Source organism: Balaenoptera acutorostrata, chromosome 2 (assembly GCF_949987535.1).
Source record: "Balaenoptera acutorostrata chromosome 2, mBalAcu1.1, whole genome shotgun sequence".
In the NCBI taxonomy this organism is placed as follows: Eukaryota; Metazoa; Chordata; class Mammalia; order Artiodactyla; family Balaenopteridae; genus Balaenoptera; species Balaenoptera acutorostrata.
In genome coordinates, this window is record NC_080065.1 from 181,180,687 (window position 1) to 181,187,299 (window position 6,613).

A 6,613-nucleotide genomic window follows, 5' to 3' on the forward strand; every position below is an offset into this window, starting at 1 on the left:
AATGTGAGGCAGGAGATAGATGGGCCCCAGGCTGAGAAATTTCTCCCCTATGGACAGATATGCCAAAATAGGAGAGAGGAGGCTGAGCTCTGCCCAGATAAGAGATAAAAGACCACATATCTCATTCTCAAAGCCAAGCAGACCTCCCCAACTACACATGCAGAGAAAGGCTCCTTGAAGGTCAAAAAGGGAGGGGACGCCACCCCATAGTAGGTGATGTCAACCTACCCATAGGCCTCTTCGGTAGAATCCATCTTGGCTAAGAGATGCACGCGCACACATGGGAGGACCCTGAGATAAACCAAATTCGGACTCAGAACCAGGCAAAGCAAGAGGATTGGCCAAAGGAAACCTGGAAGAAATGCCTCATATAAGTGATTCAAACTATCACGAGGGCTCAGCTCTCTCTCTGAGCCCACCTGTGTGTCTATCCACATGTACTCTTTTCTTCCCAATAAGCACTTTACTTGCTTCACTACTTTCCGTCTCTATGTGGAAATTCATTCTTACACAGCTGATGGGCCAGGGCCTTGTCGCCGGCCACTGGTCCCTGGTGGTCTAGTGGCTAGGATTCAGTGCTCTCACTGCCACGGCCTGACTTCAACCTCTGGCAGGGAACTGAAATCTTGCTTCAAGCTGCTGCAGGCCAAGGCCACCTGAGACCAAATTGACAGGGAGTAAAAAAAGGAAAGAAAAACTTCTAAAACTCCTCCTGTAAGATCAAAGCTTGATTGGATCCTAATGAAAACTAAAGTTAAAGGGTATAAAAGTTGACAGAATTGAGATGAAAGTGTATAAAATTGGTATGTTTAAGTGGGCTTTATATAAGATGGTTACATCTCTTTTGTTTAATTATATTGTGGGGTAGGCATGTTTCACTGGGGAATGCTTCCCCTGCATGACACATAAATCTGTGCCTCAGGAAATATTAATTGAACATACTAAAGAAAACCAATAGGGTTCCCTGAGCCATACAAATAAATAAAAACTGGAAACTAACATTCAAGAGCTAATAAAAATAAAAATAGTCGCTTTGCTCTGGGTTTAACTTGTAAACCCAGAATGAAGATCTTTGCTAATGCCTTATACAAGCTTTTGAAGTCATGATAAATTAAACTCTAAAGTTCTAGAACATAGAATTCATAAATTTCAGTTTAGTTAGAAATCTTCTCACTGATATATAGTTGGACAAATCAATCTTTTAGTATCCTTCAGGTGACAGATGTGTTCTTTGGGGAACTAAAGGCAACTGTCTTTCTCTTGCAAATCTCTACAAACCAGAAATGTAAATATAGGCCACAAGGACCTGGGACTGAACCTAATTAGCTAAATCAGGCAAGACCTGAAACCAAGAAAAAAAAAAGAGAGACAAAGTGACAGTTTTAAAATTCCATCCGCTGGGAATGCTCCTTCAGCAAAACTTTACAAATAGTAAAGCTTTAGTCATCAGAGCAAGCAACTTTAATGTATTCCAACTGTTTTTGTAAACTAGTAAGTTCATGTTGTAATACCTGATTCATAACTAAGTTTTTTTTAAGTGAAGCCCTGAGATCTCTAGTTTTGCCCATTTATATTATATGTCTGTCTACACATTATACATATGAGATGTCTCTGCCTCTGGAAAGTATTATCAAAGTTAAATTTATAAAGAGGTCTATTTAATTTAAAAGTAACCACTTACGAATTAAATATAAAAGAAAACAGCCAAAATGACTTTCAGGTTCACGTGAACTGGGAAATATTCAATATTTAGTTGATACCTGGTATTAAAGTTTGTTGATCTAATTAATATGGACATGTGTTTAGAGTCATCAACATTAAGTCTAGTACTGTATTATACCTAGGTTTAATAGAAGTCAAATAAGACCTTATAATATCTGTTACAAGGAAAATAACTTGATATGATGAGACTTTAAATGTAAATGAGATAAGAGCTTTTGGGTAAACTCTTTAAAAATAATTATATTTTAGAAATGTCTACTTAAAATGATCTTTCCAGATATTTGGTAACTTAAAGTTCTAGAGTTGTGCTAATTAAAGTGATGGAAGTTTATTAAATAGATAGATAATTTCAAAAAAAAGATACTGAGACATCAATTACCAAATAGAGAAACTAAAGGCATTTAGGACCATTAATGAAAATGTTTGGTGCCACACTGAGATGTTCTCTGTAAGAAAACAAATGTTTTTAGAAATTATCACTGATATTTATGTTCATCAATTTACAGAATGCTAATGTAAAAGACAGTTCATAATTGCTTACTTCTTAGTTTTCACTAGAAATTAAGGTTTTTAAGAGTTGAGAATTCTAATGTAAACATGTAACTAAAGCTAATAGAAATAATAAACATCTCAGTGTACAGTGTGTTTTCAATAAAGAAGGTAAGAGGAATGAAATTATATTTTATTGAGGAAAAAGAAAAACAGTATGTCTTAGAGCTGGTTGGTTTTATTTGGATAAAAAAATAAGGGACAGGCTGATCCGGATACAAAAAAATGATGAAAGGTTGTGGAAAGGAACCCTGAGAAAAATGTTTTATGCATGGTCAGGATTAACTAAATTTAGATTAAAGTTAACTAAGTAAATGGATTTTGTTAAGTAAGCTAATACAAGACTGAAATTTCTCTCTCTGCTAGAGTGCTCCTTTTTGATAACAGACTGTGTGAGTTTCTGTGCCCTCAAGTGATCTGTATTTGTTGTTTTCTTTTCATCGTTTTGTGACTTTGGTTAAATGAATAAGTATCGTTTCACAATGACCTATAATCCTGTTGTGTTTTAAAGCTTTGATATTTTTAACAAACTTCCCAAATATCAAAATGTAACTAAAGCTCTTTTAGCCTCCAGCTGACTCTGAGATGCTTTGAAGGAACATCTCTGAGACATCTCAGAGAGGAATGTTAAACTAATTAAGTTTATTTGGTATGTTTAATTACTTCAGAAATATTGTCAAGTGATTGGAGATGAATTTTAAATTATAGTGTATGGATAAATGTCATTAATATAGATATTCCAAAATTTATATGGAATCCTTAACATCTGATATGTCTTGATATAATCTTAACAGTCATAATTCTAGTTATTATCCTAAAATGTTATATGTCACAGAAATATCCAAGTTTCCTGCTGATTGCATTGTACCCGAATCTTTAACCATGCTATTTTAAGTTTTGTCTTTTATAGACAATCATTATCTTACACTGATGTTTTTAAAAAATGAAGATTTTCAAAAAGACTCATAAAAATAACTTTTTTTTAAACAAATATAAATTTCTAATAGCTTTCAGATAATACTACTGAACTGGGTAATAAATGACAAAACTCTGGTGGAAAACCTGATTACTTCATCCAGATCAACAGGAATTAATTACATGGGACTCAGTGAACTGATGAATATGATTTATAACTTTATGACTTTGGGAAATATACTAGCCTTAATCTTTGTTTTCCAAAAAAAACAACCTTTTCTCATGTTATGACCTACAACAAGTTGATAAAGCATACCTTCGTAAACGAAGATGAAGCATTTATCTCTACCTGATCCTGCTAGAATTTGGCTTTTCCAGCTGGCTCTCCTGTAGACTTCATGGTTTATTGCAACTGGATTACAACTAGTTATGTAACAGGGGAGATCAAAGTCTGACTCCATGTTGGATCTGTGAAGATCAAAATCTGACTCCATGTTGGATCTGTTTCTTTTACTTTAACCTTTGAAACCTTCCCGTTTCTTTTGTTACTATAATCCCTAAAAGGATGCTGTCTATAGCTATAAGAATACACAATGACCTCCCTCAGGGAACACTGCCACCAGCCTGAATGTTAAACCAAAGTGCCTTTTTTAAGAAATTAACACATCCCCTCTCTGAGGCTGGCCAAACCAGGAGATGTTTTGCAAGACTTATGGCCTTTTTACTTTACTTCCTCACCTCTTCTCCTTCTCTGTTCTATAAAAGACATTAGCATCCAGACCCCAATAAGATGGTACTCTAGGGCACTAGTCCACCATCTTCTTGGACACCTGGGTTTCTGAATAAAGTTGCTATTCTTTGCCTCAACACCTGGCCTCCCAATTTATTGGCCTGTCGTTCAGTGAGCAGACCAAGCTTGGACTCGGTGGCAGTTATACTAATCACCGTTTTATTTATTTTTTATAAATTTATTTATTTATTTTCGGCTGCATTGTGTCTTGTTTGCTACACGCAGGCTTTCTCTAGTTGCAGTAAGCGGGGGCTACTCTTCGTTATGGTGCACGGGCTTCTCATTGTGGTGGCTTATCTTGTTGCAGAGCACAGGCTCTAGGTGTGCAGGCTCCAGTAGTTGTGGCTCGCGGGCTCTAGAGCGCAGGCTCAGTAGTTGTGGCGCACAAGCTTAGTTGCTCCGCGGCATGTGGGATCTTTCCAGACCAGGGATCGAACCCGTGACCCCTGTATTGGCAGGTGGATTCTTTTTTTTAATAAATTTATTTATTTGTTTGTTTGTTTATTTATTATTTATTTTTGGCTGCTTTGGGTCTCCATTGCTGCATGCAGGCTTTCTCTAATTGCAGCGAGAGGGGGCTACTCTTCATTGCAGTGCATGGGCTTCTCATTGTGGTGGCTTCTCTTGTTGTGGAGCACAGGCTCTAGGTGTGTGGGCTCCAGTAGTTGTGGCACATGAGCTCGGTAGTTGTGGTGCACGGGCCCAGGTGCCCCACGGCATGTGGGATCTTCCTGGACCAGGGCTCGAACCCGCATCCCCTGCACTGGCGGGTGGACTCCCAACCACTACACCACCAGGGAAGCCCCGGCCGGCAGATTCTTAACCACTGCACCACCAAGGAAGTGCTAATCATCGTATTAATTTGTTCTTTGTTTCCAAATTGTTTATGATTTGTGTCTTCCTGCTGCACTATGACTTTGTCAATATTACTAGTGACATTACTTATATCCCTTCTATTTTATAAGATTTTGTCTCTTATAGTACTCAATGTGTAACCAGGCCTCCAAAAAATGTGATGGCTAAACATCTTGAGGAAATAGATCACATTTATGACTCCATAGAATAACTGTAATAGTGTGATTCTGAGGCAGGAGATAGATGGGTCCCTGGGGCAAACAGTTGGATTTCATTCTCTGTGGACCGATACTCCAAGACAAACATAGCAGGACTATTGAGGGAGGAGGCTGGGCCCTGCCCAGATAGAAGATAAGAGACCACATATTTCTCATTCTTGAAGTCAGGAGACCTCCATGACTGAACCAGCACAGAAAAGCTCCTTGGAGGTCAAAAAGGGAGGGGGCGCCACCCCATAGTTAGTGTTGCTAGCTACCCATAGGCCTCTTCGGTAGAATCCATCTTGGCTAAGGGATGCGCGCACACATGGGAGGATCCTGAGATACACCAAATACGGACTCTGAACCAGGCAAGTCAAAATGATTGGCCAGGGGCTTCCCTGGTGGCACAGTGGTTAAGAATCCGCCTGCCAATGCAGGGGACACGGGTTCGAGCCCTGGTCTGGGAAGATCCCACATACCACAGAGCAACTAAGCCCATGAGCCACAACTACTGAGCCTGTGTGCCACAACTACTGAAGCCCGCGCACCTAGAGCCCATGCTCCGCAACAAAAGAAGCCACTGCAATGAGAAGTCCGTGCACCTCAGCGAAAACCCAACACCTCCAATAAATAAATAAATAAATTTATTTAAAAAAAAAATGATTCGCCAAAGGAAACCTGGAAGAAATGACCCATATAAGTGATTTAAACTGCCACGAGGGCACAACTCTCTCTCTCTGAGCCTGCCCGTGTGTCTACCCGCATGTACTGTACTCTTTTTTCCTCCTAATAAACATTTTACCTGTTTTCCTACTTTCCGTCTTTGTGGGAATTCTTTTTCTGCAAAGCCGAAGAGCCAGGGTCTTGCCACTGACCAGTGTTTAGTGGCTGGGATTTGGTGCTCTCACCGCCGAGACCCCACTTCAATCACTGGCCGGGAGCTGAAACCCTGCTTCAAGCTGCTGCAAGGCCAAGGCCACCGAGATCATATTTGGTGCCCAAACCCAGGAATTCGGGAAGTCAAGATAAACCGCGGGCTTCACCCAGCTGCAGCTTGAGGCCCCTGACTTTCGCTCTTGCTTTCTTTCTCTCGCTTTGCTTTCTTTTCAGGACCCACAGGGCATAACCTCTGTCTGCTCACAGCATTACGGCTCCTGCCAACAACATTGAGGGTGGCAGGGGGAATTCCCCAGGCCGTGAATATTCTAATAACGTTTGGGTGACAGCTGACGCTGTCCTTTGCGACATGGTGGAAACATGATTTCCGACTGTGCAGGAGCCCAAGGGGTGTCTCGCTCTCGCTCTCTCTCTCTCACTGCCCCACGTGGAACCCTCCACGACGCCTTTCCTTCCCACCTTAGGGAAGGATCTCCTGGACATCATTCCTAAACCGCATCCCCACCACTGCCAAACCCGGTGCTGCCTGTTTCAGACAAAATCATCAGACGATTCCTAATTCTATCTCAGCTGTGAGACAGATAGGGCAAAGGATTTGGGGTTCTTCTGTTGTCTAGTCTCTCACCTCACTGAATGCCCAGAGATTTACCATGAGAATTTCTCTGCCTCCCGGTCCTTGAGCCTT